This window comes from Meriones unguiculatus, chromosome 5 (genome assembly GCF_030254825.1).
Source record: "Meriones unguiculatus strain TT.TT164.6M chromosome 5, Bangor_MerUng_6.1, whole genome shotgun sequence".
In the NCBI taxonomy this organism is placed as follows: domain Eukaryota; kingdom Metazoa; phylum Chordata; class Mammalia; order Rodentia; family Muridae; genus Meriones; species Meriones unguiculatus.
The window spans coordinates 36025684-36048187 of record NC_083353.1 but is presented as its reverse complement, the minus strand read 5'-3'; the positions used below and the strand labels follow the sequence as shown (position 1 = coordinate 36048187).

Below are 22504 nucleotides of genomic sequence, written 5' to 3'. Positions count from 1 at the left end.
AAGTACTTCATAAAAATATTCTAAATGTCAAAAACTGCAGTTAATGTTCCTATTTAGGTATACACAAAATAATACCTTTGATATTGGCAACTCAGATGGATTATTCAGCAAAACAGCAATTACTCATTGTTTTGCACTTACATATTAAGAATAGGTGACACTTGGTGACACAATAACAAATTTTCAAAGTCAATTATATTTAAAATAGACATCTAATAAAAATACACAACCAACTTATTTTACTCTTTCTGAACTGCTTTGCTACCCTTTTCTAACTGTTTACAATCAAATAAAACATGAGAATAGTAATTTTAAAGATAACTGATTGATACAGTTGTGTAACAAGAATTTATAAACAATAAAGAGGAAGCATATAGAGCACTAGAAAACACCACTCAGCTCTTGTGTATTTTGGGAAATATAATTGTATGGCTTTCATTTACAACAGCAATCGTAAGAATAAACTTTAAAAGAGTACTATGATGAAATTCAAAGCAAAATTTAAGGTGGAATCACACTAAAAAGTCTAACTAGAGTTATAGCAATAAAATCCAAGTAGAGTCCATTTATTCTCAATTAGAGTTTCAGGTAGAAGTGAATATTTGTTTTAATCTATATTAATTGCACAAGAGGATTTTTTTGTAACTTCACCATCCAAAGTAATGAACTCCACTCTTCACCTAGACTTGCATCCTGAACTTCCCATCAGAAAATTAAACTGTTTGTCTAGATAAAATAACTTTGCAATGACCTCTCTTATTTCTTCTCATTTCTTTTGGTATTTTCTGCACTGTAGCGCCTTGCAATGATATTAGTTCTAGTGTGGGAAAATATTATAATTGAGATCTGGTAAGTTATTTGCAGACTTCAAGTTTTTCTTTACACTGTGCTGACATTTAGTACAGCCCTGGTGAGGAAAACAATACAACCATTCATAGCTCTAGACGTAGATTTCAATCGACTTAGACGGCCACAATGAGACTTGGTCATTCACTGGTTACCCATATTGTGTTCTCAAATTTTCTCTCAGCAAAAGTATAATGACTCAGTATTGTATGGTCGCATAGACAAGGGCTCAGAACAAGAGACACTAGTTTTGTCTGACGGTGTGAGAAAGTCGTGAAGGGATCTTTTCTTCCAGATGGTGTTAAATTCAGCTGCCTTTTTAACATTGGCCTTGCCCAGCAATCTGCTGCTATGCTTTCACAAAGACCGCCTTGCTTCTCCCTAGTTAACATGCACACTCACGCAACCTGCAACTTCACTCCAACTGTTTTACAATGCAGTGGTATGCTAAATAAACTTGATCTGGTTTCTGCCAATGTTAAAACTAGCTTTCAAAGAACTACTTAACTGATATTTACACTTCTTTTGACATAAATGTGCATGCTTTCAGAATATTTCAGATTTCAAAGAAATATCACCTTATAAGGTCATTATTGTAGAGATTATCTTGGGCTCATGCTTAGATATGGAACCTCCTCCAACACACACAAATAAAACAAAATGTCAGAAGTTTGATGCATAATAAATAGAAAAAAGAAAATTTGGGACATGTTGCAGCAAGAGCAGTGGAACAGCAAAAAATAAAATGAAAATAACATTGAAATGTATTTTTATTGATTGATAAGTTATGCAACATTAGTATGATACAAAGCAAGTTGGATATGACAATGGCAAACATATAATTTTAATATTGTTTATTTTCCTTAGATGTTATAGTTAACATATTTACATAAACGACCAAGATGTAGGCAAAAAAAAAAAAAAAAAAACTTCAGTAATTTGACTCCATTGAGAGCTTTGAGTAAACAATAGATTTCCCCAGCAAACATCTTATTGCCTTAATTGAACCTCCTTGAAAAAGAAAACCACACACTTTGTAATGTAAATGTTAATTGTAGTAGACAATGGTTCTAGGTAAATAGCACCCCTGGACATGAAGCAAATGAAAGGAATACAGGCACTTAACAATGAAAGCTTGTTTGCACAAACAGTGCTTCAAAGGTAAGGTAAATAAACAAGGGTCTTCTCAACAGTCACTACAGCAGTAAAACTTTGGCACGTGGTCAGCAGCCAAATTGAGAATTTACGTTATTAAAGTTTCTCAGCTTTTCTGAATGAAACTAACATTGGCTTAACAGGCTTTTCCAGTCTGAATCTTATAAGAAGTTGAAGCTATACAGAAATATGTACTGTTCCTGAAGAAATATTATGGATTTGAAAATGTCAGTAATTTAGGCCATGTGGAAGATACCAGGCAATTTTGGACATTGTTTTTTCATTTCAGTGGTTGTATTTATGTGCAAATGCCTATACAAATGTTTGCCTGATGACATATAACAAAATACAAGGAATCTCAGAGGACTACAATGGTTTTCTCCAAACCCTCAAGGTTTATGCTAGGACTAGTTATGCTAGGACTAGTTACTTTTAGATTTGAAGAAGAAGAAGAAGAAAAGAAAGAAAGAAAGAAAGAAAGAAAGAAAGAAAGAAAGAAAGAAAGAAAGAAAGAAAGAACAGAAGCTGTGTACAACACATCCTGCTATGACTCTTCTAAAACAAGTTCTTTAACATTGTGATTGTAATAAACTTTCTATAGACTGATGACTTTATAGCTTTATTTCCAGAATGTAGATTAGCTTAAGTAGGCCAAGTTCCTGAGTTTCACATAAGGAAGTAAACAACCCGATGAAGTAAGTCATAATGACGAGTGTTATGAGACATGACTCTAAAATATAACTCAGCCGAGACAAAAGCCCAAAGGTGACCCGTCACCCTCACCACAACCCGAGGAAGAAGGGCATGCAGTGCTGGGACGTTCTTGGCACCCCTTCCACTTGCTTTCCTTAAAGAATGAAAGTTTCAACCAAAGAAAAAAGCCAAATTTAATCATGGCTAGATTAAACCGTGGTTTAAAAATTAACAGTGACAGTATGTAGCAGCTCCCAAGCAGTTGGTGCTGCCATTTGGGAGGCTGCAGATGGCTGTGGGTGGGAAATGCCTTTACTTTCTTAAGCGATGGAGATGAGTATGGTGTGTGTGCTTGATGTTTTTTTCATACCCCTACCCCCCAACAGGGCTGTCTGTCATAGGCTGCGGGCCAGGCTTTACCACTTGCCCCCGAGCGTGGGAATCGGAGCGTCCTGCCGTTCACATCTCCTGCTTTCCGTTTAGCGGAATCAATTAGGCAAGACAGACCCTTAGGTTCCCCACCCCCTTTCCATTTTTGTCAGGTCTATATACGTCCTAATTATTTCAGTTTGGGATGCCAGAGCTGTTTCCTGGATAGACCTGATCATCCTTAAACAAAAAGAGAGGAGGCGCACACGTGGGTTGTGGCGTAAATGTCACTTTCATTTCCAATGCTAGGCGCAGAGTAAGACAGAACATTTTTTTAGCACTTTGACAAGAGGGGAGGTGATCTCGTCTCCATCATGTCTTTCTGCTTCAGTAGCTTCCTCAAGGAAACCCTCTTGGAACACAGAAGCATCTGTCCTTGTATTTTGAATAGAAGAATAAAAATCAGCCTCCCTCCGCCCCATTTTCCCTGCTAGCTCTAAGTCCTCGGTAGATATAAATTATTAACCTTTCAGTATAAGCTTTACTGAAAGTCTAACGTCATAGAATTTGATGTGCAGCCCCAAATACATAGAAACTTTTTCCACGCACAAGCTTCAAACCTGGGGGAGGGGCCTCAGAAGAGAACTGCCCAAATCTACATAATTATGAAATCATTTTTAAAACGAGGTACCAAGCTTAGCTACAACAGCTTTCTAGGGGGAAAAAAATCTCATATGTAAACGTTCACTTCAAAATAGAACAATAGAGAAAGTACATGCATCTTCGCCCATAGAAACACTACACAATTCTCCTCTGCAGTTGTACAGCCCCTTCACAACCTGGACCCTTCACACTTCAATACGTGTCACTTAGTTTCCTTGTGGCCCACTTCCAATCATAAGAAAAAAGTTAGATTCAATAAGCATTCCTGACCTTTCTGGTTTTTACTGTCTCTTGGCTGCAGTCTTTCTGGAACGCTCCTCGCTGATCTTGAAGGAGTTCTTACTTTCGGTTATCTAGCTTTATGAAGACCAATACACTCATACAGCTAGATAACCAAAGATAACAACTCACTTCCCTCACAGGGCTGTCTTCATCTGGCTGGACTCCAGAGCCGGATCCTCTTCTACGGGAAGCATAGTCCTCCGGGATATTTGCCGCCTTTAAGATTCCTGGTTTCATGTAAACATGACCTGGTTTCTGTCTGAGGGTGTGTAGCTAGAACATCCAAATGAGATGTGTTGCATTCAGGAGTTTATTCCAAACTTTTTTTTTCCCCTTCCAGCAAGTAATTTCCAGCAGCGTTAGCCAACAATTCATCTATTAATATCAAAAAATACATGACCAGCGACTAAGGTGCAGCAAGCTGTTTGGAGTGAGCAGCAGAGTCCATCCCTTCACAGGCCTCTATTTGCATTGTAAATTGCTTCATTCTCCCGTAAGATTCTTCAGCTTTCCTCTACTGAGACGTATAAAGCCATCGGCAGTTTCCAGCGCTGTTTAAAGAGGAAAAGGGGGAAAATCCCATTCTATAGAGGTGATATCTGATTCAAAGATCTGCTCCGGATCATTCGGTTAGGCACCTTGAGCTTTTTACCAAGTGCTGGCAGCTTGATTGTACACATCTTGTATGTGAATGTTTTTTGGGGGGGCGTGGGGGGGAATCCTCGATTTCTCCGGACTTCTAGGCTGAGGAGAAGATGCCGTCTTGCTGGCGTACTGCTGCCTCGGTCTGAAAGAAGGAGAAAAGGGCCATCATTGGAGCGGCTTTCACTGCCAAATTGTGGACCAGCCCGGCAAGGTCAAAGGTTTGAGACCGCGGGAGACCAAGGTAATGATGATGTCATGAGAAATCTCAAGTACATGGTTATTGATATGCATCGGTGATCAGCCAACTGCCCCACGCCCGCTGCCCAGTAGTGGTGGGGGCGGCGGCGGCGGCGGCAGTGGTGGTGGAAGCAGCAGCTTTGCTACAAGCCCATTTTCTCAGTCAACATTTCATCCACTAGCACTACCGACTGCTCCTGGAAAAGCAACCCTGGGCCTTTTACCTCCTCGGCGCCTGTGTAGATCGCTCTAATATCCAAAGACTGGAGGAAATCTCTCTCTAAGGACAGATAAAAGCATTTTAGGTCTGGGGAACGTCTTTTGCCTGCATTTCTCTTCTGGCAGATTGCGTAGGCAGGCAGACGGAAGGCACTTTACTATTGCTTAAAGCAGGGCCTCGCTTTCTGGGGCTGGGAATCGGGTCTGTATTTACGCAGGGAGTTGATGTGTGATTACAATGACAATTTGCTTTGGTGTTGTGTTTCTAATGGCTTTACAGAACAGTCCTGTTTTGTGTCTGTGTACCATGGCGATAGGGCAGCGTATTTTGTTCTGTAAGTTCAAACTGATCTGATCGATCTAAGCAGAAGAGCTTCTTTCTCTCTTTCTTTATGTTGCATATTATAAAGAGTGTGTGCGTTAGAGCGCAGCACAAGTAAACATTGCAGCAATAGTTTCTAAGGTTGTACGCACTCTGCTGTAGTGAAAATGTTGAGCCTTTGTCTACTGTTTTAAACATCCATTTTCACACCGGACAAGATTTGGACTAGACTTGCTCATAAAATTAAGACGAAAGTGTTGTCTCCTGAGAACGCAGATAAAACACCTGGATGCGAGGAGTGCGGGAGCCACCACACTGCCCTTGCCCCACCCACTCGTATCTTCGTCTATCTAGAAGTAGGTCATTCCATAAATTAATTAGCTTCACTCATTGTCTTAGAAGTTTTTAAAGTGTGACTTTAAAATGACTTCAAAGAGTCCTTTTCTTTTCCATTCTTTATAATAGATAATCTGTCTTGCACATCTATAATATCTAACATTCAAATGCCTCTCAACAAAACATTCGGGGATTCTAAATAAGAGGCATTTTTCTCTGTGGGTAAACATTATGAATTATTATTCAAAATTACTAATTTTTAATGCTGTTGCTTTTTAAAACCTCACCCTAAAAGAGAATTAATAACCATGATACCCATTGTACACATCACCAGTGCCTCAAAATCTCTCTCTTCCATAATTTGTCTATTTCCCCCAATGGCAGATGAGCTGCTTCTTCTTTTTAATGATTGAATGAAAAAGGTGTGTGCATTAGAATGCAGCAGAGGTAAACATTACAGCAATAGTTTCTAATGTTGTACACATTTCTGAAACACTTTTAGATTTACATTTTTTGAAGCATATACTTTTCTTAGTAATTCAGTATTCATTTAACACATGAATGAGAACCTGCTTAATCAGTCACATACAGAGCCCACAAATATAAACCCATAGAAGGAGAGACTGACAAGTGTTTTTTAAGCCATAAAAATTTCCAATGAAGATAATATCACTCTAGTTAAGATATGGCTTAGTAACAGAGATGCCAACTTGTCCTTAGATTAGTTTGTTTACTTTTATGGTAAGTATTCTTTTACCTGTTATTTAGAAAAGACTAAGATGTGGAAAGATCTCATCTATATTTCTTATCAAATTATGAACAAGAAGTCAGGTATAAAATGCACATGGGAACTTGGAAAGGGGCAGGGAGGAGATGAGGGAGGGAGGGTGGGATTGGGAGGGAATGAGGGAGTGGGATACAGCAGGGATACAAAGTTCATAAACTGTAACTAATATTAAAAAATAAAAATAAAATGCACATGGATACTATGATCCAGTCTTAAAAGCATGTTCCTGAAATTGTTTCTTTTTAAACCAGACTTAAACATAAACAACTTTACTGAGACACAAACCACTCTGACGTGCAAATATCCTAGTGAGCTTTGAATCCTGGAAGATTAGCGAGCACTGTGGCCTTGCTTTCCAAGAACTAGCAGCAGAGTGATTAGTGATTTGGCATGTATTACATAAAGTTAGCATGTGGTCAAATAGACTCAACTCTCTAAGTCAAAGCCCAAGAAATCCAAAATCTCTTTAAAAAATCTCTTTGCTTCATGTATACCTAGGTGTGAAAGGGCAAGCTACATGTATATGTGTGTCTATTATCCTGATATTTTCTAAGTTTGAAAAATATTATGACTATATTCCCATACTTAACAATAAATATGTTTTTAGAAACTGTATCTACCATGAGAGTTAACACACTGAATGTTTGAATGCTTCTTCCACTAGAATCTATAGAAGATAATATCTTAAAATAGCATGTTCTTAGGGCAGCCCTATATAGTCAGACCAACTTACTACAAGACTGATCTCCATATTTGGTATTCATCATGGTAACCCCAATGAGTGAATTGAGCCAGGATCAGGATTATGGGCAGTCTGTTTATTAGACATGTAGCCAATTAAATATTTTATTTGTCTAGCAACCTTTCAGACACACAGAAAAAAATTAAATACACAAATATTTAACAGCGAGTGCCTCCTTATTCATAATATTGCCAAGGTTTATAACATAGTTTATCATATGCATTATTATATACAACCTACAATATGTTACAATTACACAGCTCCAAGGAGTCCTAGCAAGATTACACGTAAAGAGAGCTCTCAGGAACTAGACTTTAAACTCAGATATTTTTGCTTTTAATAGACTATCTAGCTGAGCTGCAGAAGATCCACTTGAAAATCAGCACAGTGAAGGGTATACTGAGTTCAAACAGCCCTGCCTGCTTATTCTCCAATTCCCATTAGCAGCTAGTAGACTACCGTGTGATTGTCATACTTGCTTTCTGATCTTTTCATAGGTCTTCAGATTGCTGAAAATGACTTGAAACATCCTGGTTTACTTGGGCCTAAAACAATCTCTGCTGGTTTAAAGTACAAAGTTATGGTTTTCCTCATATTTAGGTCAGAAGTATGCTAGTTAATTAATTCAAATACACTTGTTTTATGACCAATATTTAGAGCATGTCTAAACCCTATTCACCATTAATACAGAGTACAAAAAGAACTGGCCTAACAACAACTCATTTTCAATGTTTAGTCCATAAGAATAACAGGTGTGCAAACTGTACTCTACTGTCAATACAGCTATTGTCTTTATAAAAAGCCATTTTATTGACATCAATGTCCATGGTGCACTGTAATGAACTCAGCTGGCTTTCATTGTTATAAAAATATCTTACTCTTTCTTCTGAATGTGAGCTTCTTTCTTCTAGGCTGTTGTAGGCCATGTTTATCTTATGCTTTGTGCATACACATATATGTATATATTACACACATATTCACAAAGGCTTCTGCAGGAGAAATAACTGAAATGTAGATGTTTCTAGAATTCTCTCTGTTGCAAGGGGAGATATGAGATACACTGCAGACCTGTCTGCCAATAAACAATATTCGATTTTGGTTTTGTACATCAGCCAGATTTTATCAAATAAAAATTTTAAATTACCTTTGTTTGTTGAATAGCCTATTCATATTATGCTTCTTTGAAGTCTTATCTGAAAAAGGCAATAAAACAAATGATCAGAGTTTATATATATATACATATGTCATCATGTATAGATAAGACTTAATTTAAAGTATTACAATAACTGTGTTTCTTTAAAATGCCAAAAGATTATATAAAACACCAGTACTGTGTATCTTGGGCCCTAGCACCTACAGGGTTAAATATGCTAATTTACATTTAAATGGAGACATGCATGATAATGGGAATGCAAAATATGCAGGATCTAGAGGGGTTTGAGAAATTAATTTTTCTTTCTCCTTTTATTTTTAGCTTAAAGAAGAGAGACTTAGGAAACCTTTGGGATTTGAACCTTGTAACCTGCCATACAAAAGAGAAGAGATAGCCCCACCACGCAAGGATTTTAAGTCTGGAACAAAGTCTTATTTTGTAAATATTTAAGGGACTGAATTTTCTGGCCTTTCAAACAATGGGAATCCCAGGAAAATGTCTAATCCATTAAAAATATGCAAATAGTTTACTGTAAAGCCACAGCGCAGTGAGATGTGCATGCATAGCTATGGCTCCTGATTGGCTCTTTCCTTCAGTTAAATCAATGAATAATGTAAAACCTGATTGCTGGAAAGTGGTGGATTTTTATACCCTTTTCTCCACCCCCCACAATCCAATATTAAGGAAGTCTTAATACTCCTAAAAATAAGGTTGGAATTTTTAATGATTTTTTTTAATGCTTACTATTATTTTGGACTGGAGGGGTGGAGCTGTTGTTTTTGCAAAATGAAATTACTGCGCTGACTACAGCGTCTCCCTCGTTCAGGCGCCCTAGTTACTGGTGCCAAGGTGGAGATAGAGGATGGTGGGCAGGAGTCGGCACCACGACAGGGAGAAAACGATCTGATTCCATCCTTGTGGGCCCAAGGCAGCCACAGCTCTAGCCCCCCTCCCCACCCCACGGCCGTGGCCGTGACATGACAGGGCCTGGGGTCTAACTTCTGATCAGTTCCACTGAATTGCCCTGAGCCCTTCAGACAGTGCTCCATTCAAGCACCGCAGGCACATTTGCAAGAGAAAAACGCCGCAGATTCTAAAGAAAAAAATAAATAAACCATGGCTATGTACTCCTGGCTCAGGATTTTCTGCATAGTTCCTAACCACCGAAAGAAGGTCTCGCTTTCAGCTGGTTTTGGGCTCTAAGCAAAGCAAGACAGGCTTCGCTCCGATTCCAGGGGCCTCTGGAGCCGAATAGCTCCAAGTCCCACACTAACCATGAAGGTCGCATCTCGGTAAAAGCTAAACCCGGGGTAGCCCTATTAAGTAGTCTCTCACCTCCAAAATCCGAAAAGCGGGGGGGGGGGGGGAGGGGGGAAGGGGGGACCTACCAGACGCAGTGAGCTATTGTATACACAAGTTTTCCACCAGGATCTAATCAGACAGTGGCTTCAGCGCCAGGGAACTAAAACTTTGGGGCTATTCAAAATAGACAAATTAATTCAAAATTAGAATCCAGAATTTCAGGAACATAAACCTAACTGAATTTAGCAACTGCATCTAACAGAAGAAAGTTCCAACACCAACATCACAAATTTACATACAAAATTTCTTTTTCCTGCGCGAATTTTTCCTGGCATCTCTCTGGGATTAGGGGTCAGTCCGAAGGATAATTAACAGTCCTGGCTCGGACAACTCACAAGATCAACAGGTTTGGCATAGGAGACATACAATCAATTAGCTGAAGCAAAGCCCGGACTGGCCCTCGGAGCGGCCCTCAGCGGCCCTTAATGTGGGTGCCGGGCAGCTACGGCGCTGCAGGCCTCGCACAGCCGTGGGAGCTTGCAGCTTTCACGTCGCCCAGATACTCACTTGTTCTCTCTGCGCCAGGCAGTGTTGTTCCCAAATCCAATCCGACCGAAATCGAGGCGCTAGGCAGAAGATCCAGTCACAGCAGAACGTGGCCACAGCACACAAACAGGCTCCTTTAGGCGTCTCCAAAAAAGAAAGGAAAAATAAAATTTCAGATCAGTCTTCTTTTAGTACGTTTAAAACTGCCGCTCAATTCCACATGGTGTGAGATTCTTCCTTGATTGCGTCTAAAATAGTTTATGCCGCTCTTCTCTTCCGAGGGAGAGAGAAGGACGCAAAAGACCGAGGAGGGGGGAAATGCCAACTTTCCCCCCCACTCCCAGCACTTGCTCCCTGAGCCTCGGAGTGCAGAGTGAAGTGGTGTGTGCGAGGCTCGGCAAGTTTTTGGGGGGGCTGTCCAAGGTCTAGTCCAGCCCCCTCTGCCGAGGAGGACGTGCTCTGAAACTCAACCAATTTCCCCACTGCTTTTGTTACTGATGAACTGAAGCGCTATTGTTCATCCATTGCCACGGTCTTTCTCAGTCCCCACACTACGCTCTGCGTTGCCAGAGATAATGAATTTGCACCCAAACCTCTCATAGTTCCCTCCTGACAGACGGAACAAATTAGAAATGTCTCCTCTGAAGGAGGGCAATGCCTACATTTTTCTATTGTAGGATGCAAAAGCACACATTTCTTTGGAAAGTTATCTTGCCTTTTCTACCTTTTTTTCCCCTCTTACCCTAGCTTTTCTCCCCTTGGTAGCATTTTTAAAAGAATCTCCGTCTTGTTTGCTCAGTGCACCGTTTCATTAACTTATGGGCTTTTTTCCTTCTTTCCTTCCTCCTTTCCTTTCCTTCCTTTATGGGGTTTCCTTTGCAATTTTATTTACAAACTTGGAGAATGACCTTTTGACTTGCAGACTTTTTTTTTTTTTTTAAGAAAGGTCTTTTGGTTCAAGTCCCTTCCCCTTTCTGATTGTTAAGGTGTTTCGTTATAGACAAGGAATACATTATAAAGATTTTTCTTCTCTAAACTCTAGTTTTTTTTTTCAAAAGGTACCAGGAACGCGCGCTTGTGTGTGTGTGTATGTGTGCGTGTGTCAGGAAGACTGACATGGGGAGGAGGAGCTGGAAGTGTGTAGAGGAGAAGGTGGGGGCTCTCGGGGAAGGTGGGGGCTGCAAGACCAGCGGAGGCTGTCAGGGTGCAGGCTGTCGGGGGAGGGGGGTTGCAGGACTCTGTTCCAGTGAGGGCTGTCTGCTCCCTTGGGCCTATTTGAGAGACCTGAGCTGGAAGCAGCATCCGATGGATACCTAGGAGCCCCGGGCTGAGGTTGGAGCCCGCGAGCGCGTCCGACCCCGGGCGAAGAGGGGGTGGTGCTCTGTAAAATTCGACACCGCCAGTATGTAAATGCGGCCAGGGAGAAAAAAGAAGGAAGGCAGTCCTGAGCACTGCGAGCGCGCGCCCGCAGGCCCCAGCTTTCCCGCCAAGTGCAGCCGGAGGACAGCCAGCCAAGCACGTCCTTGGCGGGAGGGTCCCCACCCGCCGCGCGCGCCCGCGGCCTCCGCGCACACGCACGGCCCCCGCGCACACGCACAAGCACACACTCCCCTAGCAGGCGTGGGGCCCAGTCGCCGCCAGCAAGTCAGGAAAACAAAGCTGGGACTGCGAGGTGGAGGCAGAAACGGCAGCCCGGCGAAGCTGACACCGCGGCCTCTAGCGCCCCATCAGAGCCTGCTGGCGGTTTCGTGCCCCGAACTCAGCTGGGGCCGAAGATCCGAGCCTCGCGGCTCCCAGCAGGGGCCGAGCGCAGGCGGGGGCGAGGATGCTCGGGACGTGCCAGCGGCCCCCTCCCGGTGCGCGGGCACACGCGAGCTGGCTCGCGGAGAGGGAGTGGAGCCCACAGGCCTCCTCGCCGAGTCCCCCCCCCCCCCGCGCGCCACCGCCTCGGCGCAGAGGCCTGAGCTCCTGGAAGAAAACACCAGGCCTAAAGCCAGCCGCAGCCCAGGGGAGGGCTCCCGCCTCGAGTCCCCTTCTTCAGACAATGCAATCAGAAGGGTAAAGCTGCCCAAGGGAAGCCTTTTTAGGTTTATCTCTTCAAAGAGGGAAATTCGAGCCTCACCCTGGCGGGATAAGAGCCCAGACCTGGCCATGCAAAGAATAGTCTGTCTCGAGTCGCCTCCCTCTGTGCTCACCAGTATAAGCACCTTACACACACACACACACATATACGGACACGGACACGGGCGCGCGCCCGCGCACACACACGTATGACACTCCCACGACAGTAAAATTCGCTCCCGGCACCGCTGTTAACGAAGCTGATGCGCATAATTTGTTCACAGGTAAACAGGTACCAAAAAGAGAAGCCCTCACCTTTAGGTTGGGCAATTTACCTCTCCCTACTGGGAACGTGTTTTAGGAATTGCTCTGCTGGTGTCTGCTGTCTCCCTCTCCTCTTCTTGTGAAGAGAAGAAGAAGAAGGAAAAAAAAAAATGCTATGTTCCATTGTCAATCTTCTTTTCTGACAGGCGACCAGAGCGTAGTTCTACTACACTTGGGATTCGTTTAGTTTATCTGTTGCTTTCGGTTTGTTGCTTTAGGTGTGTGTTTTCTTTTCTTTTCTTTTTTTCTTTTCTTTCTTTCTTTCTCACCCCCCTCCCACCCTGGGGAAAGAAAAGAATGTGTATTTGGTGGGGCTGGAGGAGCAGAACCTTAGTCTGCGTAAGTGGCGGGAAGGCGGGCGAGGCTGGCAACTGCCGCGGGGCAGTAACCAGGCAGCGGCTGGTTCTCCCCTGGGGCTGGTAAGGGCCCTCTTGCCAGCTCCGGCTTGGGCTCCTCCACCGAAAACACTGCCACACACTCTTCGGGCTCCACCGGCTGCCGCTCCGTGTTTTCCCCCATCCCGGCTTCACGTTCAAGGTTTAGCTGCGAGGTCACGTCCATTGACGTCAGCTCCCTGTCTCCCTCTACGTCCGGCTACATTTACATACATCAAGGAAATTAGGGCTTTAAAAAAATATGCAAATCCTGCGCGAAGAGGAGCGGGTGCATTCCTGGAGCGATCGCCTTTTATTGAAGCTTTTAATTAAAGGGGCCAGTTGGCTAGCCCCTGAAACAACCGCCAAAATTCCCCAAAAGAGAAAAAATAAACGCTGTAGCCTTCGGGAACGGTTGTTTCGGCTCCTGTTCTGTGGGCGGCTGAGGACCGCCGGCTGCCCTGCTCCGAGAACAGGTTAGAGGAGGCAGCTCCGGCCCATGCATAATCAGGGCTCCGTGGCGCCTCCATTCTTTCCTCCTCCTCCTCGTCCTCCTCCTCCTCCTTCTCCTCCTCCTCCTCCTCTCCTCCTCCTCCTCCTCCACTCCTCCACCTTTCCTCCTCCTGCTCCAACTCCCCTTGGGTCCAGCGTGTATTATTTTTAATACTGATGCATATGTAAAGCTATATTTGCATTTTTAAAAATTCCTTGAAATTTTCTGGTTCTACAGTTTTGTTAATTCCCCTCCCCCCTCCATTTTTTCTTTACTGTTTTATTATGTCTGTCTCTGTTGTCCTTTCTATCCGTCTTTTTTTTTTTTTTTTTTTTTTTTTTTGGTTAGTGTCTGCTGCTATTCTAGCTAGATTATTTACACTGTTGCCTCCCTTCTGTTTAATTAAGATTACAAATATGCATACGTGTTATGTATGCAGTGCCAACTGGAGAACATCCTAGTTCGATCATAAAAGAAACACATCCCTTTTTGTCTTTCTTTACATACCCTCCATTGACTATAATGCCTACGGTTTTGAGGCTCGAAGTTTGATTGTCTGATTAACTTCATATTAGTAGAATCATAGATTGGAGCCAATATATTGAGAAAGTACGTGTGAGTGAAGGGATTCCAAAAGATGAATAAAGAATTGTGCTGATTAACTCAGGGAATGCTATATTCACCACATATTTATTGCTTTCTAACATTTCTTGTTAAAAAATCTATTTAAAAATGTGTAGACACAGCAATGGACAGCCTTCTGCCAGGAAGACATTTTCAACCATGTTGTATGTTGTATCATGTCTGCAGTATTTAAAATGTACTGAGTTTAATTTTATCCCAATACGTATGGAAGCTCGTTATCTGAATTGCAAAGAATCCTTAATTCCAGACTTTGAAGTGAAAACACACAAACAAAACAGCTAACTGTATTAAACCAGTTGATGTGCCTTAAAATATACAGGCCTTCAGTTGGATTTCAAGCAATAGTAATCTTGTTTATAGAATAGGATTTTTGTTTCTTGGCAATATAGCTATTCGGCACAATGTCTATTGAATATATGTATGTTTAAATTATATATTAACATTCCCTAAAGCCATCATGTAAGAAAAGAACCAACCCATAATTGCATATCCACAAAGAACGGGAAAATGTGCATACATGCAGCTTTTTCAATTAACCAAGTCCGAGTACATGCACAGGTAATTAGTTTTCTTATGAATGACTTACCTGCACAGCTACTCAAGGCAAGACTCAGCCCTCCCCAATGGCTTTTGTGCATAAATATTCACATGTATTTCCTGCCATTTCAAACCTACAGCTGTATGCCATCTTTCATGTTGGACTCTCTAGCATCCATTTTCAGCACTCTTAATCCTTATGGCATTTTCCAGCCTTACCTCTGGCTATAGTTTTTCCAAGCCTACACGAAAGTGCTCATATGGTATGTCACCCAATAAAAAGTGGTCAGATGGCTATGCGTAAAACATTAAAAAATGGAAACACATCCATCCTTCAGGTTCACCCTTACCTTGCCATATATAGCAAGATTACGTTTCCTGGGGTAAAATTTCAGCACATTTTATGAATAATTGCAGAATTCCACAACTGGTTACAGAATGCCGGTTGGGGTGGAGGGAACCTGGCCGAATGAGTCAATTCAGCAGAGCTGAATGTCCTGAATGTCTCAGCTCAATTGTGCGTGGCTATTTATTCTTGCCTGGGCTCTGGCACATACCTGTCCGCTTTCATGCAGGATCAGGACAAACACAGTGGCCACGTAGCAGGGCATCGAGTGTCTGTGCATGTATTTAGATGGAAGTAGCAAGGAATGTGGAATTGCTGTCTGAGCATGCATGTTTGTACAGATGCATGTGCACGCGCGCTGTGTGACAAGGAACAGAGAGAGGTACACCTCTTATCTCTGATCGCTCTGTAATCTTTTCTGTTTCTAATCTCCCTCATTGGCGTCACCATCGCTGCGATGAGCACGCTGTGGCTTACCCCGAGCGCCCTTGGCTTGGTGGTTTCCTGGCTCGTTGAGTGTTGCGGTAGAGGGTAGGTAGCGCGCTGCCGCTGCTGCCGCCGGTCCGGGTGCTCTGTCCCAGCACGGCAGCAGAGCGCGCGATGTCGGAGCCCCCTCCCTCCCGCCCTCAACCCCATCCACCCCTCCCCTCCCCTCTGTGCCTCCCTCCACCCCACCCCCGCCCCCGCTTTACCATATGGAGGCCGAGTCCCCGCGAATCACAGCCGCAGCGGGCGGTGTTTGAATAAGCCCCGCAACACTAGGCGGACCCCAACTCCTCCACAAGCAGCGTGCTCCGCACCTAGGACCACCGCGCGGGTCCATAACCTGGTAGCTACCGACACCTCCCTAAAGTCCCTTATGCGCGTCGGGGAGAGAGCCAAATTAGGGTGCTGTGCCTCCCACTTGCTAGTTTCATATTAACGTGACTGATAGAATAAGACAACAAATTATACAAGAAAGGGAGCGGGAAAGAGAGAAAGAAAGAAAGGCGAGAAACAGAAAGAGTGAAAGGAAAGGGGGAGAGGCGCTGTAGAGGGCAGGAGGAAGACAGAGGCAAGAAAGAGCGGAAAATGAGAGATGGGGTTGAGTGAAACTGGAAAACCGAAAGGATGAGATCGGAAGAAATATCAAAATATATGAATTCGAGCATTTCAACCTAAAAAATCATCTCACCGAACTTCACAACCTCCAATTAGATACGTGTCTGTCCCCCTCCCCCAGAGATAAATCTGCTCTCTATCAGAAATTATTATTTAAAATTGTGTAACAGACATGTAACTTTGAAGAAGGGAGCTAATTTTAAGAACATAGCAAAGGGCATGACATTTAATGAAGATATTTGCCAACTCTGGCTTGAAATTCAGCCTCTCTGAATACGAAGCCTCTTGCGCTGCAGATGATAAGGCCTACCTAAGCCTAGACAGCACAGCAAAATTCTTCCGGTATACTTGGGATTTTAAGTGAGATTTTTTTTTGTTAGTTTTATATTTGTTTTGGTTTTCCTCTTTATGAATGTTTTACTTTTACACAAAACAGCAGTATAAACCTTTAAAAATCACAGCAAACTCTTGACTGAAGACATTACTCTAGATTCAAATTATATACAGAGCTAGTTTCATTTCCACGGCACCTCTTGTGACCACACAAGACTGTGAATGTAGGGTGTTTGATGCCATCTTCTCTTGCCACCTTTTTATCAGAGAAATGAGTTCCCTATGCAAAGAAATCCCAATCGTAATAATAAAAAAATCTCCAGTCATCCATAGGATGTAACCATTGTAAATGTCTCTCTTGGAATCTGCAAGCCAAATGCCCTCTTTTTGAAAGACACAAAAAGAACGCCTCTGATTAATAATCGCTTACTCGGCATACCGAGCCAAAGCCAGGGGGCCGCGGGACGCTAGAGAAAGGAACAGAATTCTCAATACCTAGAATTTTAATACAGATTCCACAGATGAGCTAAGCCTATCCAATGGAGATTAATACCGAGTAAGAAATGCTTTGGTGAGGACGGCGGGGACACGAATGTAATTAAAAAGTTCCCTTTCTGGGCCAGAGCAAAGGGTGGCCAAGGAGGTCACTGCGTGCAGACATGTGGACAAGATCATAGGTAGCTCATGGTCTAGGCCTATGGTGCTCTCTCTTTCTCGCTCTCTCTCTCTCTCTCTCTCTTTGTCTTTTGAGACAAGGATATTAAAACTCTAAGAATAGTTCCCGCACAGGAATATTTTGAGCCTCCTGTTTATATTTATTTTAAAGTCAAAGTACAACATTGTCTGAATTGCTTAATTTAGGGTTTTACCAACTCCTGATAACCCCCAGCCACTCTTGGCTTGTGAAGAGAAACGAAGGAGCCTGGGTGGCTGATGAACGAGGCTTTCAGCTTATTTCTTCGGGGAGGCCTTTGGGCCCCCACCAAATTCCTGTCTCCTTTCTCTCTCCATAGATGTTCCTTTACTTAGGCCAACCAGTGTTTGTGTTCGCGGCCAAATGTTACCAGGGCAGGGATTCGGGATGCAGAATGAGGGAGCAGTCGCACCTCCAGAGCTCAGAGGAATCTGGGGAAGCAACAGGGCCCGAAAATTGAGTGGTGCTAGGGGCCAACGTCGGGCTCCAGGCGCCTGCCAGCAGGGAAACAGCGACACCTACTGGCCCCTGAGTACCACGCTTGGGTCGTCGGGGCGGCCCCGGCATGGAGAACCTGAATTCTTTTGGACCTTGTGGGGCTTCAAGAGATTTGTGTTCAAGCTTCTCTGGACCTCTCTAGCCATTACTGTGACAAGAAAGACAAACATTAGTTTCCAGAGGGCCCTAGGGGGCTGCAGAAGAGGCCTGATAACACAGGCAGCACACACCCCATCTCTAGTTGACGGTCCTTTCTTCGGGAACCCTAAGGACCTGCAAATGCAATTGACCACAGCCCTTCGGTTTTATGAGACCCAAACAAATGTCAAAATCCGAATTTACTCGGGCGAATAATATAGTCCTCCTCACCACCACACCTACTTCAGCGCCACGTGAAGACTGTTATCTTTACAAATGGGTGGCAGCATAGGCCTGGAAATTGGCCAAGCCCTTCTAGGTGCTAGATGGCTTTCCCAACTTTACCGTGTTGCACTGCTCCCAGAAACTGACATTTGATACCTTTTTTCTTTAAGAATTATAATCTGATTAATTCCTCAAGTTAAGGCAAACTTGGAGTGATGGTGATTTTTTTGAGTCCTAAACACACGCACTCACACGTACTCACAGACACACAAAGCATGTATATCAAAGTAGATATATTAACGCTTGTATATTTTATATAAAGTATGTCTGGCTGCAATTTGTGTATTCTAGACCTTGTCTTATGAGTCTTTCCCATAAAACAATATAGCCATTTCTTTCGAAAAGATACTGGTGTGGGTGGAGGACTGGGGAACCCAGCTTCCCTACCCTCTATATGTTTTCTTTCCATGTGCCAAGGTCTGAGCCAGCAGGGACTCTGAAACCTTACTGTGATTCTGATACTAACCTGTTCAATTAGGGCAGATTCCTTCCTCTTGGAACACTGCAGCATTTGGAATCGTTGAGGTTTCAATTTAAAATGTCACTTATTAACAAATCCCGGGGTTTTTTTAATCAGTAAATGAAACTGTCAGTTCAAAGGTCAAGACTTCATATTGGACATTCTTAGATTTATAGTACTGGGTGGAATCAGGGTCTAATATGTTTCTAACACAGAGAGGGAGGGAATAAGCTTTGTTACAAAACAGAATAAAGCAAAATTATTGTCTTTATTCTGAATAACTGCAAAAGTTTCCTAATTTTATTTTTCTTTAAATAAAACAGGAAGCTCTTAGTATCCTTAAAAACAGAAGTTTTAAAATGGTCTTCTATTTTCTTTTTTATATTAAAAAAATCTCTCAAGTGCTCAAGAAGCCTTGGCTTGTTTTTACAAATGCAGTTTTCTTTTTCTAGTTCTCCTGAAAGTGGATAGGAGTGTATCCAGTAATATATGGACTCAAACCTTAAAGTAAACCCTTAGCCGTTTGTATTATCTATGTGCAAACTTGCACTGCTAATACTGTTCTTATGGTATTTCTTCTCAATGAGCCTTATATCTTGCTACATATTAAGGTTTCTTCTTGAAAAAATGAAAACCCTCATAGAAAAGGAAAATGACTGCAGAACAATTAAACTACACTGGATATCCAAGCCCCAGTCAAACAAATCCAGTTCAAAGGGTTCCTTAGACATTGAAAGCACCTTGGGAAATGGCAGCGCTTCTTTCCCTTTCCATGTGGGGGTTTTAGAACGTATTTTACGTGTGACCCCCAAACCATAGCTAGAATGGATTCCTGTTTCATCATCTTTGGTATAACTATAAACATTATTTAGCCTTAATGTGAAAAATGCAGAAAAATAAAATGTGTGCTTCAAAAATGTTGGAATCTCTGTGTCTGCATACTAAACAGTCCTAACAAGTTAGCATATTATACCCTTTGCAAAGGAGAGCTACTTGATTTAGAACAGAAAATTAGGTCAGCACAATAATTTTATAAGAAATATGAAAATATTTGCTTTAAAATATTTGCTATAAATATAGATGTGGGTGATTATCATGTGAAGGTGGAGACAAAATCCTGCTGTGTTTTGGTTTCCCTTGATGTAGTTAGTTCCCTCCTAACTCTCCTGTTTAGTATAGAATTAAACAAATGAAAACAGGCTTCGCTACTAGATTGATTGGGTATGTGCTCTTTGTCACATCTCCCCATGCTCTGTTGTCACCAGGGAGGGTGTGCTTACTTCATTCCCTGACGGTTGAGTAACATGAAGGAAGGTGCCGATATTGATCAGAAAGGAACATTACTCTATGTAAAAATGAGATAGACACATTTGAAGCCTGCTTAAACCCCAGCTAGATGGCTGTCTGGGGAGGGAACATTTATGCTTGTAAGTTGGCAGTCCGAGTGAATTAAACTCTTCAGAAGAGGTCAGGCTTCCTGAATTGTGAGTGGCTTTTCCTTCAGCTTCACGGAGAGGAAGGAACACCTGTGTGCATCTACTTGGAGGTGTGTGTGTGTGTGTGTGTGTGTGTGTGGTGTGTAGAAAACATTTGATCAAAACTACATTCTTAAAATTCTATCATGTTATCTGTTGAAACCAAGCATCAAGGTCACTAACTGCCCAGGATAACTCAGGGGAGGCAGCATTGTTGCTTTTGATGGCGTGGACGTGGCTTCTTTCATCTCTCTGGCTCTTTATGGTATTTCATTTGAGTGGGGAGAGGCTGAATTTCTTCCTCCTCCTCCTCCCCCCTTCTTCTCCTCCCCTTCTCCTCTTCCTCCTCCTCCTTTCTTGATTCTGTCAAACAAAACCGGTCTACTCCGTGAGCCATCTGCCGCAGGTGTAATGGGTGGCAGGGGGCCGACCTAACTACACTCCAGTCTCTTCCAGGTCCTCACTGCTCTTCACCAAACAAACGAGTCCTGTTCGGCCGCTAGGGTGCCGAGGTGGATGGTGGATGCTGGCCCCAGCCTTTGGCAACACTCGATGCTTAGAAACCAGAGCCAGCTGACAACACAGGCAGCACACAGAGAAAATGCCCAGCCAACGAGTGTTCCTTCAGCGCCCCCCACCCAGTCTGCACACAAATGAGAGATACGTACATAACAGTTAAAAGCCCTTTAGATTCCCTCTTTATTCTTGGTAACTCAGAGCTGTTTACACGTAGCCTGCCGAGTGTGTTTGCGTGTAGGGGGCACGCATGAATTGCGCGTGTATTTAAAAACTCTTATTGGTAGGTCAGCAGCAGCTGATCAGTCATGGTAATCCAATAATCATTTTGACTGCATACGAATTTTCGTTCAAGTCGTTCCTTTTTAAAAGGAATATAAGAATATTCTGCACAATCTAGGGATCTTAGGTTGGATTCGAGGGAAAGGTAGAACCAAAGCGCATCCTCCTTGCCAAACTTTCCCCGTTCAAGGTCGGAGAGAAGCATACTTTTTCATTTCCTGGCTGCAAAGCTTCCCTTGAACCCGGGTGTATAAGGAGGGAAGCTGCGAGGTCAGCGACCTAGGGAGAGGACGCTGGAAGCCGCAGCCGTCGCGGATACCCCACCAACCTGGGAGGCAGCCCTGGGCTGGAGACGGAGCTAGGATCTACAAGGCTGACAGCACCCGTCTGGCCCCGGACTCTTTTTCTGTAGCGCTTCCCCAACCGTCACTCCATCCCAGTTTGAACCGCTGTTTGACTACAGCCGAACTCTCAGACTTGGGCGGGGTCTGGACGCTTCCAAGTGGGAACTCCTGGGGTCCCAGGATACTCACCTCAGGCGAGGCCCTGGTAAACCATGGCCCAGAAGAATCAAATTTCCGCTCCCAGATGTAGCAGAACCCCTCTGTCTTCCAGTCACCGCATGCCTCTCTCTCTCTCTCTCTCTCTCTCTCTCTCTCTCTCTCTCTCTCTCTCTCTCTCGACTTTCAGAGGCAAAAGCTTGGTTATTCAGAGGAGGGGGAAAGAACACCAAAGAGGGGGAGTGGGGAAGGGAGAGAGGAAAAGAAAAGGAGAGAGGGAGAATGCAGGGTGAAGAGAAGAAGAGCCAGAAGATAGTGCGGGCTCTGGTAGAGGAGGAGGAGGGAAGAGGTGGAGGGATGGGAGGGGTAGGGTGGAGTAACAGAAGATGGGGTGGGATGTGACCGCCAGGAATAAATTGCTCCCCACCCAGCTGCAGTGCGACGCCCCCAGCGTCTCTGGGGAGCTGGTGCGTCAGCTCCGGACTGGCCTGGGAGGGGCCGTACAAAAGCTAGCACCGCAGGACCCCCTGCGAGGGCTTCCACCCAGTCCAACCAGCCCCAGAGGCCGCTTCGCCGCCAGCCTCTCACGGCCAAGGTAGCCATCCATAGCCTTCAAGCCGTCGGGAACTTTTACTTCATTATGGAAGGAAGCCTAGCCATCCTGTTTTGTGTCCGAGAAGTGCAAGGGACCGCAGGGCATCCTTGCCCTCTCACCCTGTCCAGCAGCACCCTGGCAGCAGTCCGTTGAGTCGCGCTCCACCCCACCTCCCGCAGTCCCCCTCCCCAAAGCCCGGGTTGAGCCAGAGCCCAAAGCCCTCCGCTCTTCACTGGGCATCCCTGCCTCTTCTTTTTCTTTCTTACGGAGTTTCTCTCTCTCTCTCTCTCTCTCTCTCTCTCTCTCTCTCTCTCTCTCTCTCTCAATCTCTCTCTCTCTCTCTCTCTCTCTCAATCTCTCTCCTTGTGTTTGTTTGTGTGTGTGTGTGTGTGTGTGTGTGTGTGTTCGTGCGCGCGCGTACCTGTGTGTTTGTGCTCACGCACGAGCGCGTCTGTTTATACGCGCGCCGCGCACGTTCTGGGCAAGAAGGTAAAATCCAGCACAAAAGTAGCTTTGGTCTCCCGCAGCCTGGAGATTCGAGCAAGTTAAA

At 43.8% G+C, this 22504-nt stretch overlaps 1 long non-coding RNA gene across 2 annotated transcripts; it reads right to left on the bottom strand.

The window, feature by feature from the left end:
• Positions 1–1598: 1598 nt before the first annotated feature.
• On the bottom strand, positions 1599–21910 carry LOC132654205 (uncharacterized). Of its 2 annotated transcripts, none has more exons than XR_009591843.1 (4): positions 21393–21910; positions 10319–10441; positions 8441–8489; positions 1599–4795 (listed from the first exon to the last, which is right to left on the bottom strand). It is a non-coding gene; the product is annotated as an uncharacterized LOC132654205 (long non-coding RNA). The 2 variants fall into 2 exon arrangements; XR_009591844.1 differs by lacking the exon at positions 21393–21910 and adding an exon at positions 15555–15650.
• Positions 21911–22504: the final 594 nt, after the last annotated feature.